This window comes from Xiphophorus hellerii, chromosome 3 (assembly GCF_003331165.1).
Source record: "Xiphophorus hellerii strain 12219 chromosome 3, Xiphophorus_hellerii-4.1, whole genome shotgun sequence".
NCBI lineage: Eukaryota > Metazoa > Chordata > Actinopteri > Cyprinodontiformes > Poeciliidae > Xiphophorus > Xiphophorus hellerii.
In genome coordinates, this window is record NC_045674.1 from 3,851,886 (window position 1) to 3,865,213 (window position 13,328).

General features: G+C 37.9%; 1 protein-coding gene across 12 annotated transcripts in view; it reads left to right on the top strand.

The window, feature by feature from the left end:
- The window catches only part of mef2d (myocyte enhancer factor 2d), a 116,449-nt gene that overhangs the window by 16,421 nt on the left and 86,700 nt on the right, over positions 1–13,328 (top strand). Inside the window, exon 1 of one of the 12 annotated variants that reach the window (XM_032556598.1) lies at positions 7,545–7,565. The exons of the other annotated variants lie outside the window; for them this stretch is intronic. The gene's annotated coding sequence lies outside the window, so the exon portion shown is untranslated. Of the gene's footprint in view, positions 1–7,544; positions 7,566–13,328 lie in introns of those variants that run through there. 12 annotated transcript variants of the gene reach the window in all.

The window sequence follows — 13,328 nt, forward strand, 5'->3', positions numbered from 1 at the left end:
CTGACTTTAATATTTCTGCTTTTCTTTTGTGTAAAATATGCTCGGCTTTTAATAAATATTCTATGCATCTAATTCTGATAGGATTTTGAACTAAATTGGTTTGAGAAAGTATTTTTGGGCATTTGAAGAAATTCTGCAGTAACTAGTATTTGAAGTATTCAACAGGTATTTATTTCACCATAACTATCACTATCAGTAATCAAAAACACAAACATAGATATGAAAATCTGTCCCTTTTATGACATGTTGATATAAAGGTAGATTTTCTTATGTTGGAAATGTCTATGCATCTATCGTTGTGCTTTTCTGCAAATGCAAATTGAGAAGAGAACCTTAGCTGCTTTATGGATGCTTTTATGGCTATGGAGCTAATATTCAATGTTAACATGAGACCTGGATATATTTATCAAATCTAAAAGTTCTAAATTATAAAAAAAAAAATCCTTCTTTATTCATGTGTGTAGGTCATATAACATGCATGATGCCTCACACAGAACAACCTTGGTATGTAGTTCCATCTCATTTTAACCATCGGGCAGACTTTGCCTGTTTACCTTTCTCTCATTGTACCGGGCTCCAAAAATGACAATAGTTCACCAGAATGCAGAATTTTTAGTTTAATTCAATGGAAAATCCAGACTGCAGCAGCTTTTCTTTCCACCCACTCTGCTTGTCTGACAGGTGATCTGTTGATGTGCAGAGTCAGTCACATCGAGGGCTCAGAAATAAAACTGGTGACAAAATTAAGAAGAAATGCCACAAATGACTTCTTAGAATGTCATTTGAAAATATCTTCCTCTTAGCCAAAAGCCTTCAGGGGAACTGATTAAAACATTGTGTTGCTTTATTTGCATAAAATGCTTTCTTCTATATAAAAGAATGTGTTTAAGAGTAATGTCTGTCTCCGGAGAGAGTCACTAAGTTTGTTTCTTTAAATAAACAGTAATCATTAGAAAGGGAGCCATCAAAAATCTTCTGTTATGCCTTTGTTAATGTGGCAGAAATTACCATCTGACAAACTTAAACCTTATGAGAGCCTTTCTGGGTATTGATGGTGCAATAAATCCCAACTTGTCTTCTTTCTTCTCTTAATTTGATTGACTTCTAAGATTTTGGTGGAGGGTCAACAATAGGTGAAACATCAGCAAGTGTTAATTCAGAAATTATAAATATTAAACAAGCATATGATTCAGTAATTACACATAACTATTAGAGCTTTTAGGCTGATTCAGTGACTCAGAATAATTTTTTTACAGAAAATGGTAAAAACACCATTAGCAATTAGCAGTTATTGCAAATTGCAATAACTAAACATACTCAAAATAAAGGTAGGTTTTGACAAGAAGCTCTTTATTCTGAGAATATTCTGTAACAGACATCAAGGTTGTTAAAGTGTATGCTTGAGTCCAAAATGGCACCAAGGTTTCCTGCGTTCTCTGTGGCCCGGTTGAGTCTAGAGGAGTTCTGATCTCCATTGCATTTCTTCAACCAAAAACAATCATTTCTGTCCTACCGGTGTTAAGCAGGAGAAAATAAAATAGAATATACTTTATTGTTCCCCAAAGGAAATTTGCTTATTTGAAATTAAATATTTAAAAAAAATCTCACTTAATTACTCACTAATATAAAATGTAGTCGGCTGTAGTAAAGTGGTAACACAGAAATAAAGCTGTGTGTTGAAATCTGACCCAGGGGGATCATATATATAGTACAGACCAAAAGTTTGGACACACCTTTTAATTCAACGAGTTTCCTTTATTTTCATGACTAATGACATTGTAGATTCACACTGAAGGCATCAAAACTATGAATAACACATGTGGAAATATGCACTAAACAAAAAAATGTAAAACAACTGAAAATACACCTTATATTCTAGTTTCTTCAAAGTAGCAACCTTTTGCTGTGATTACTGCTTTGCACACACTCTGCATTTTCTTGATGAGCTTCAAGAGGTAGTCACCTGAAATGGTTTTCACTTCATAGGTGTGCCCTGTCAGGTTAATAAGTGGGATTTCTTGCCTTATAAATAGTCATGAAAATAAAGAAAACCCATTGAATTAGAAGGTGTGTCCAAACTTTTGGCCTGTACTGTATATACTGTATATATATATATATATATGTAAAATAAAAGTGGCCCAAGAACAGAGCCTTGAGAAACCTCACAATGAATTTTTGTTCATCTAGATTCATGATTACCACATAAAGTAGCCTGAGTTAGTCAAATAGGACCTACAATTATGCTATGACATGCATTAGGCTATGACTATGCTCTGATAAAACATGTTATTCATTGGAAGTGAATACAAAATAACCTGGTAGCTGGTATAAAAACATCAATTTAGTACCAAAAGTCTTGTGATGGTTGTATTCTTTTTGCACACTAAAATATCAGGCTTAAAACGACTGCAAATGTTCATATAATGTATTCAGTTGTTAATGGGAATAATAGCGTTACCCATAATGCAGCAGAGTCATCAGAAATATAAAGATTTCAAGAACCTCCTTCAATAAGACAGACAGTAAAACCTGTGACCAATCAACTGTGAAGACAGTATATGTAGAACAAGCTACTTTACGTAAATGTGAATTTCGTTTGAAACAAGCAGGCCGTCAGTATATTAACTCTGCTTTTAATGCTAAATAACCAGTATTCTGCCGGCAGCTATATGCCCTTTTCTCATTTGCAAAGCTGTGCTGAAACATTCAGATTCAGTCGGTTCATTGGTCAGACGCATCTCTTCTAACACCTTCCAGACATGGGTCACTTGCGTAGGCAACACCATAAGCTCTGTGTCGATCTGCTGAAGAACCTTAAATCAGGCTTTGGATGGAATGTTGTCCGTGCGTAATTAACCTCAAAGTTTTATTTCATTAAGTGGCTCACAAATGGCCAAAAAATAAAACTATGAAAACAAGAAACTTTACGAATGCACTTGTACATTCGGTGCCAACTTTCGGTACAAGATCTGCTTTGATGATCTGCTGCTGTAGACACGCATGCAGTACGTACCAACTGCAGAATGCAAATCTCAAGAGCTGAGAGGAAAATTTTATGGAAAGATTGACATTTGTTTTAAAACATGATTTTATCTAGATGATTTATGAATCAGGTGCCTTGTTAGGATTTAAAAGACTCATATTTCATATCTCAGTTTAATTTCAAGTTGTGCTTTTAGATTGTAGACTTTTTATTGTATGTTTCTAATGAAATGTGATTTGAAACCTTGGAAGGTTATGTTGCAAAGAAAATGCTTGTTTTGTTGTGGCTGCCTGGTCGAGTGGCAACTGTTGGTCTCCGTTTACACCACAAAAGCAGCTCATAGCCAGCAAGTTCAAGCAGAACGTTTGATCCCAAATTCTTGTTTGCCAAAATTTGCTCCTTCTGCTGACTGTCAGTCCAGCTTCAATTTGAATCCATCCCTCTGTGGTTTACCACAGACTTTCCATTCACGTGGCACATAAACAGACAGCTGCAGAAAAGTCCTCCTTTGTGTTCTTTAATGATGGATTCTGGGCAGGGTGGCCTGAACTTTAAAGAGACTGTGCTGTACTTTGAAAGGTCACAGGACTCTGTGGCAGGCCGTTGTGAATGCTCACCTTCCCATCTGAACAAAAAATTACAGATTTCAGTGATGACTTAAATGTGGAATAAATAGTAGCTGCTAAAAATTGAGCTAAACCCAGGTTTTTCCTCTTTGTCTGTGTCTAGCATACTCCAAAAATGTGTTACATAAAATCAGAACTAAATAAAGTCAAACAAATCAGAGTGGTAAATCCCTCTGTTGATTTGTTTTATCCTAAAAATATCTTATTCAGCACTAAATATATCCAGTTGCCTAAGAAGAATTTAGTGGAAAGACCAGCTTTGGAGCTGAGATGGAAATCTGACCCCGTTTTCTCTGCAATATCGGAAGAGATGAGCAAATAAAACACAGATGGCATGTAAAATGTATTTTGATGATCTTCTTGATCTAAAATCTTCTTGAATCTGCAGTTCCTAATACATTCATCTCAGAGTTTTTATGGTGTTGTTTCCCTGATGGATCTTACTTTGTTTGTGTCATTGGAACTCTTTTACTGCTACACTCTATCCAGATTAAATCTTTTAGAATAATCTTTACCAACCAAAGATCACCTTACGAAAAACCAACTAAATGGACATTGCAGTCTAGTGGGATCAAAGACCTTTGCTCCTAGATCAAGACCCGTTGCATCCATCTAGGTAAAATGCAACTTACACCCAAAACATTTTGGAGGACTAATCTTTCTCAATTTATGATTTTTTTTCTACATTTTTACCAGGGATGCCAATGAATGATCACTGTAGTATCATCTGCTTCTGTCAGTCTTGATGTAACTGTGTGACAATAACATCTTGTATTATTATTTTCCTGATGAGCAATACATAGAAACACTACTTTTCAGCTTAGCCACTGATTGCAGAATCTAATGGTTAAGACCTTCCACACCGCTGTATCTTCTTGAGGTTTATTAGAAATGCATAACCTGGCCTACTTTCGTTATGTGTAATAGCAATGGACACTGCATCACATGTATGTGAAACATTTCATAACCACAAATTCTGTATTTTGTAACCCAGCTGGACTACAAGGTTACTGACATCACTGGAAATCCAGTAAGAGCTGCAGATACCAGGAGGATTACTGAGAATCTGAATCGACAGCATTATATTCAGCTTAGATTAAGGTTCCAGTTTTCAATGACTCAAACTCCAGTCTACACTCTCCACTCTGTAGGTTTCATAGGAGGTCTGGCTTGTGATGTTGCCATAGGGCTCTGAAAACACTGCCCTGTGATGGCAAAAAAGAGGGAAGTGAGAAGAATATAGCAGTTAGGAGTTGGGTCAAGAAGTGTTGCTCACCTACAACACACCAAAAAAAAATAAAAATATATATATATCTTCAAGAGGAAGTTTTATATAAGTTTCCTTGCCTTAAAATTTGGGAGTACTCCACCTCTAACACATTATTGTTATTCATAAAACACCACCTCAATAAGTGGAAAGTCTTTTGCTGACTTACAGTATACCTGTACTTTAACTTTCACTATGTCTCACTTATGCCATGTCACAGCAAATACCGGATTGTTAAATTCTTGCTATTATCTAGAAAGAGAGGATAGAAAAGAAGAGAACTTGCGCACACTCTCACTGCTGGCTTTGATGTCTGTGGTTATAATGACTTGATTTATTATACATTGTAACTCTTTATTTCTTCTTGCATGCTGAAAGACATCAAGAAGCATGCATAAGTAATGAACGTCACTGCTGGAACCTTTTCCCTTGTTGGAATTCCAACACATTTCAGCAGCAGCGGCACCACATTCCTTCAGATGTCGTCGTCCTTGACGCAGCTCAGTAATTACTGACTTACTTTTTTTGGCTTCCATGCTTGCCTAGTTTCTCCCATTGTAATGCCTCCTCAGCTACATCGCTGTGGGGCCAAAATTTATGATGATCATCGCTGATAAATGACGTGGGATTGACTCGGTGACCACAGTGATTTTTGAAAACAAAAGTTTTGTAAAATAGCCATGTGGTGTAGATTAGATATGGACAGAAACTGTGATTTATCTCAGCATTTTGTGTGTTTATTTTTTGCCAATCACATTGTAGGGTATATTTGTGCACATTTTGAGGGGGTGTGTGTGATCAAAATTGGGTGATTTTCAGTTGTCACTTTTGTGGTCAGAACATGTCATAGCCACCGTGCTTACAGGGTTATGATGGCGTGAGAGCAGGGGCTTCTGGACAGTGTTTTGGCACAGCTGACATAGCAAGCAGCAGAGCCAGGAGCTGAAACGCTATACCCGAGCCTCTTACATCTCACTAACTTCTTCTCCTGTCTTTTCTACACTCCAACTCTTCCTTGCTTTTCTCTAATCTGAAATCCCTACATTCGTCCTTATCGTGCCCATCTCTACTCATCATTCTGGCCTTCCCCCATAAAATTCCTCCTACACCTTTTATCAACTTTTAGTAAGTCTCAGAGGTTACAGCCTCATTTGAATATTTTAATGCACATGAACCTCTTCCTACTGGGGCGTGGCATCATTTTACAGTTGCACAGCTGTGGCGTTGTTATGGGACCATCTGCTGCAGGGCTCATTAAGATAGCCACAAGCTAATGTGAAGAAAGACTATTTGGAAATGAAGGGACAGGGCCATAAGAGGGAGGCTGCTTATTCATCCTCGTTCCTCTTCTGTTGTACAATAGCAATTACTCAGAGTTGGGAAAGCTTCCAGGGAGAAAAGAAGAAGCAGTGGTAGGAGGAGGTGGAAGAATCTCAATCCTTTTCAACCTCTTGGAAGTTGCACAATGTCATGCTTTCGTATTGAGGTGTTATGCAGCTCTGACTCCATGTATGTGTGTTTGGAAATTAATAGAACAACTCGCACTCCATCTGTTCTTGCATTAGAGTATTATTCAGGCACAGAATTTTAGCATTCATGTTTTCCTGCTATTGATTAGCTTTCCTTTTTTCCAATAATTTGAAAGAAAATTTTCTGCAATTGGTTCTAACGCTGTTTCTTACCTTTCCATTCATGTTGGTGTATCAAAAAGTTGATGTGGGACTAAGCATGAAGAAATGGTGTTAGTTCTGTGAACACTCATATTACAGAAAACTAGGCCAAAAATTATTCATACCCCTAGCTGATTTAAGTTTAATCTTTGAATTTGACCAAATTGTGTATATAACATAACATTTTGGAGTGATTCAGTCAAAGTCTCAACTTGAATGTAATTGAGAGCATTGGGAGGGTGGTAAAGATTAGCGTGATGGCAGAGAGGCTCTCCAACCTCAAAGACTTGGAATTCATCACCGATGATGCATTATCAGAATACCAGACATGGTTTGTTTTTTTTCTAAAATGGCACCCATTTGCTTTAGTTTGCTTCTGGAGATGTCTCTCTTTCCAATTAGAGACACACTTCTTCATTAGAAAATAGATTTAAAGCAAAATCTGCTAGTGGTATGACTAATTTTGGGCATAATTGTGTAATGTGTGTGTTTTGGGATCAGGAGTGTAGATATACAGTGTGAAGACTTAGAAGTTAATTTTTTTATTTTCTGCAAGTCATGAACATCTGACCATCTTGGGCTGACGGTTCAGTGCCTGGCAGTCAATTGTTGTCACCATGTGGTCAAGTAATTAGAGACTTTATTCATCAGAAGCTAAGGGCAGACATTGTCTCATATTGGTGACTCAAACCAGTTGACATGCCGTGGTTAGTAAATCTTCATTAGTGCTGGTTAAGTGTCTGCATAATGTAGAATTAGATGATAGCAACGGTGCATAAGTGCAGGATAAATTATGTTTACGTGTCGGATTTTCAGGCTAGAGCTGCACAATATTGGAAAACCCTACAATGGCAAAAATATTGATAAGATTTTCAATGGCAAAATGGGTTTCACTAAATGCCAATTTTCTTTTTTTCTTTTCTTTCTGTCTTTGCTATCATCACCTTCAGAATTTCAAGCAACGTAATTTGTGTACAATGTGATAATCTGCTTCTGGGAGACTCTGTCCTACTGGCTAAGTAAGTTTATAACACTTGGAACATATTAGCCAACAACTGTTGTAGTCTAGTCCTTTGTGACATGAAGCTTTAAGTGTAGCTATTAAATGTTTCAACATGTCCAGAAATTTTGACAGTCTGGCTTAGCTGGAGATCTAGTTACATATGCCAGAGTTTCATATGTGTAGAAAGGTGATGGTTTGCAGAATTTAGATCCTTATCTTCTTAGGTCATAGAAACACATTGCAAAAAAGGCAATAGTGTGAGAGGTCTGTTGATGTTCTAATGATGGTCCCTCTATTTTATTACACATTCCTTTAAAATGCAGACCAAAACCTCCTGCTCTGATTGGTCAGTTCTCAGAGTAAGTATGTCCACTTTGGAAACAAAAAATTAAATACAAACCTTGTTGGAAATGTAACAAATTTGTTCCCACAGCAGTATGCAAATGCGTACGACATGTTTTTCTCTGTAGAGACTGATGGTGGCAGGATGCAGCGTTGTATTTTTAGATGCCATGACTTCAGGCTCACTGTGCTGTTAACGTGTCTGACTAGTTGGATGGAGTTTCACAGCCACTAATGCCCATGCCTGATAGTGACTGAGTCTATCACTCTGGGCGACTGGTTGTGACAACACAATGATGGACAAGAAAGAAGGTGGAAAGAATTGTGAGTTACTCTTATTAATATTTAACGACATTGCAGCTGCAGAGTTTCCAAATAATAAGTTCAACATCAAGTTTGTCTTTGTTGATTTAAATCAGAAAAAAACACTCCAGAAGCCAACCAGATTATAGATCTGAGATCTGAAATCCTCTCCAAGCTAAACATCTTTAGTTTAGCAAATGGCTAAGATTCAGATTTATCTGCCAGTCGGTGGAGTCGGTGATGTTTGAAAGGCTTTCAGAATTACTTGACAGGTGTTTTCATAGTTCCGGTTGATTTCTATCTGTGGTTTAGTTGAAGAAAACAAATGACACATTACCAGACTTGTTTCAGTTACTTGCTTTGCCCTAGGAAGAAGTAGGACAAGATGAGTGACTACTAAAAGCTTGGCTGTAACTGGACTTAAATTTTAGAGTGTTTACTTTGTCTGTGATGAAAAGCCTTTAGTCTAAGAAACTTTAAAGGCCTATTTCTTTTCTTTTGGAATTATGAAAAGGTCTTCAGACGGACTAAATTTGAGCTCAGAGAGCATTTAGATGCCCTCATGCCTCTTTAAAGTGCATCTGAAAAGCATTTCTCTGCTCTGATGTAGAAACTCGGCTCACGGCATCAGCAAGAAGTGTTTCTTTAGCGAGCAAAAACACAGCAGAGCTTTCAGTCGATAGCGAGTGCACTTATTTTCTGGCGGGCCGTGTCAGTGCAGGCATTAGATAACGTTTTATTTGATGGTGTTCAATGGCTGACTCGTCCTCACCTCTCGCCCAGGCCTCTCCTGCTCTTCAGCCCACATGCGCTCCCATGTAAAAACCGAACCGTACAGACATCCACCCACTGACTCTCTCAGAAGCACACACTCCCCGCTCTCTGCATCCTTCCTCTGGAGAATTCTGGCAGTTGTTTATGTTATTGAACTGGTTATCACATTACAGCTGGAACATCACCAGGCTTGGAGAGAAAGACTCCTGCCGCTTTCTCAAGAAAGGAAGAGAAAGCAGCAAAAGTGCAAAGGAGAGGCAAGAGCAGAGGGAAGATAAGACAAGCATATGCTGAAATGTTACAGTTCTACATTCAGATCATCAGACCACGCTTCTAACTTTTCTTTTGGGAAAAAAATATTTACTTCTTAGACACGGCGTGCAGATATTTTTTAATCAACACTCTATATTTATTTAAAAAATCTGCATTTACAACAGTGTATGGGTTTCCATTGAAAAGTGCTATCCTTATAGCAATGACAGCACCAGTGAGTGGTGACAATGTTGACTTTAACAACATTAAACTTTAAAAGAAGATCTGGAGGATGGCTGAAGCAGTACTAGGCTTTCCCAAAATAATTATAGCTCATACTTTTACAAGTTATTGAGCTAAAAAAAATTCTATTTCAGGACAACGAGTGGAAAACTTTGCAATAAATGGACCTTTGACTCATTGAAAAATGTTTGTGTGTGAGGACCCATAGTTTAAAGTGACATTGACATTTTTATGAGAACAGTGTTAAATTAGACTAACATGCCCCTCTGTCACATCTCCTGGAGTTACAAGCACTTTCTTCAACCATCTGCAGTAGTGTTGCAGTTGGTAGAAATTGCAGCTGTCCCTGGTAGAATCCAGACAAACACAGCCCCCATGAAAGTAAAACAAACAAGAAAAAATATAAAAATGACGTACCAAATTGCATTTATTATGTGCTATGCTGCGAGGCATGAATTGGGGATGAATTATTCCTGCGACGTTAAGTAGCAGAATAATGGTACCTTTTGCTTCAATCAAAAAAGAGGAAATAGGAGAAAAAAATGGTTTGGTGGTTTTAAACTCCTCACTAGAAGTTCAGAAAACTTCTTGCTGTTTTGCACACCCAGCAAGAAAACATAATCCTGAGATGATTTTTTCCCCTCCTTTTCACCCCATGGTTTTGTCAAAAGAAGTGCTGCGCTTTCAAATCCCCTCTCTTCTTCTCAGCTCTGCTCCCTTTTTACAAACAGATACTGCTCGTCCTAAATATCTTGAGTTTCACCACAATTCACTTTGCACAGAACTTCGTCTGACAAAAGCATTTGGAGAATGTTCATGAGGGCTGCTGGTATCTCCAAATTCCTGAATAAGACTTCTGTGATACTCTGCTTGCATCAAAGCAGGAATCTAATAACGCCTGAGATTAGCTGCTCGTGTCTCAGTGGAAGGAAAAAAGTTTCCTCTCCAAACAATGAGACTGTAAGGGTGAAAAGAAGTCGATTCAGAGGTGGGTTGACTCAACTGTGACCTTTAGGATTAGAAGATCTGGATCTGGTCAAGCTGTGATTATGATTCCACACAGTGGTGATTGAATTGAAAACCTGCGTATTGTAGGTTAAAATGATTATGGATTAAAAAGACGGCATGGTTTCCTGCTCAATGCCTCCACCAGCTCCACTGAAATTAAACAAAGGAGCTTAGTGCTTTTAGCTGGTAGTTCTGGTCCATAGTAGCATCTGTTATATTCGGACCCAGCATACACAAGCTCCGACCACTCAAAACACATGCAAGAGGATCATGAAGCCATGTTTTAATGCACTGAGGGGGAAGACAAGAGTGTATGTGCGAGTAGGTGGGTGACTCAGTATAAAGGAAGGCTTTTCACAGAGGACAATTCCTCTGGAGTCACAACAGGTGTGTGTGTGAATTGCAGAGACGTATTATGAGCTGGGCTGGAGGGCTTATGAAGGGTCCCCTCTGCCCCACCTGTAGCCCGTCAGCTGCTGTAAGCCCGTTAAAACGTCAGCTGTTTCTGAGGAGAAGTATATGTGCATGTCTGTTAGTCAAAGTCGGGGAGTTTGCAGAAATTAGGCGGGGAGGGCTGGCTCAGCGTGGCCCTCGCCGCCCAGTTGCACATCAAACGCCTTGTTGCCTCTGGGGGATTTGAGCTCCTCTTCCCTGAGCGGAGCTTTGTCACAGCCTGGTTCTTCTTTGCCTCTTTCCTGCTCATCGTAGCCCAAGTCAACAACTTGGTCATGAGAAGCAGAAAGCAGGAAACTAAGAGGTATAAAAATAAGAATGGAGATAAGGGATGCTGTTACCTTCCACACATTACAGCCTTTCTCACCAGACTTCCTAGAAAGCTTTTTGGCTTGAATTAAACTGTAAACTTTTCATTTTAAACGATTTCCATAATCTAGCTTTTATCCTCCATACAGGATGCTTGGTCACAGTATGTTGCACAGTTTATTATCATCGGTGTAGTATTCCCTTGAAACAAAACTGACCTGTTAATGCACCACAAAAAGCAACAAAAATCCAACACAAAAATCCAACACAAAAACAACAGTGACTTTGTTTTGAGCTTAGAAGGAATGCAGCATGTTTTAAGACACAAAATCCAGCGACATGCAAAGTTATTGTTTATTGCACGTTACTGTGCAAGATCATTTCACCTTAGAGTATGATTAATGTTTAATTTGTTTAATGTAATCCAAAATCTTTCCCATTTTGGGTCTTTCTCATTATCTGCTGTCTCCATCAAACTTACTGTAAACAGTAACACATGCTATTGCTGTAACTGCCTTCACTATCCATCCCAACACTTGGGATGGAAAGTGGACCTCCTTTGTGGTTCAGTATTCATGGATTCATCTATTAGCCAATTTTTCTATGGAACGTAACTAAATTATTCACAGAAAATTCGACTTGACATACTGTTGCCTGGCATTTGAAAAGCAGCCAATCCAGGAGCACTGTTCATTTTCTTGTTGCTGACTGGCTGTACCCCCAAGAGTGGAAATAATATAAAATGAAGAATGTTGATGTTTGCTCCTGTGGTACTGCCAACACAGTTTCCACTGTGCATTTAATACATATCAAGGTATTTTGTGTTTGAGCTGATAAAATAGGCAGGTATAAATTTTTAGAAATATTTTTCTTTCCAATACATTGACGGACAGACCGTCAATGTACTATTCAGTAAATTAGAAAATTAGAAAGTCAATTTATTTCAGGAACTTTGACTAAGTGAAACACATAGATTAACTACACACAGATGGATGTTTGATTCTGTTAATTATGATGATTTCTGAAAACATGACATTTAAAGTTAGAATATTACATCAGAGCAAAAAAACAAAATACAGAAATATAGCCTTATGTTTAACAGCTGCTTAGTTTGTCAATTTTCAAAAGGTTTTTTTAATCTGACAAATGAGCTTCATCAGAATACATATTCTAATTTATTGAAAATGACTGTGTTTGTCAGGAGCCTATGTCTTTATTAATTCTAAGTCATATCATTGCAGCATTATTATCATATTGCATTGCTTCTTAATATCGTCCCTTAGTATGCAGTCTTGTGAATTAAAGAAAATGTCAAATCAGAGATTTTACCTCAGGGATTCTTTTAATAACCGAGTCAGGTGACTCATGTCAAAATAAGAAAACCATTCCCAATAAACCGATATTGAGTCCATGAAATAAGTTTTCCTAAACTGATTAAAACAAACCTGTTCACTCAGCTGGTGGTTAGATATTAATTTATGCATTAATTTACACTGATTGCTCTACTATAATGAAATTCCCAAATCAGCATTACTAGCAACCAATAACATTCATCACTAGAGGTTTGAGGAAGGCAGCTCTGAGAACAGAGTTAATAATAAAGATGTCTTGTTGAATAGACTGGTCATTTAAGAGACAATGTTCCTCCTCCAGATCTTTCCATCTCAACAGCTCTTTGAAACTGACATTGATGTAAACTTGATTTCACACGTCGGCTCTTATTTTCCCTAGTGTAAGCTCATCTTTCTACACCCCAGACGGTCAGGTTGGCGTGGGAGTCACAGGTGTTGAGTGATTTATAGCTTTAATTTAGTTGATAGATTAAAATATGGCAAAGAAACTATCGCAGAGCTTTAATTAGCAGAACACAGCAAGCTTCTGTTTTACTTAAACTCGCTTGGCAGGAAGACAGAAGGGCTTACAACTACATTAACACATCTGAAAAGTATACAGTGTACGAGAATGTATATATTGTGTTTGTAGAAACTGGGTTTTTGTCTGACATTGGAAGTTGTTTATTGATCTTACTGTTATTAGATGTTTGTGATAAATGAAAGAAGGGACAGATGGAATTCAGTGTTGCAGGCCACGGCTG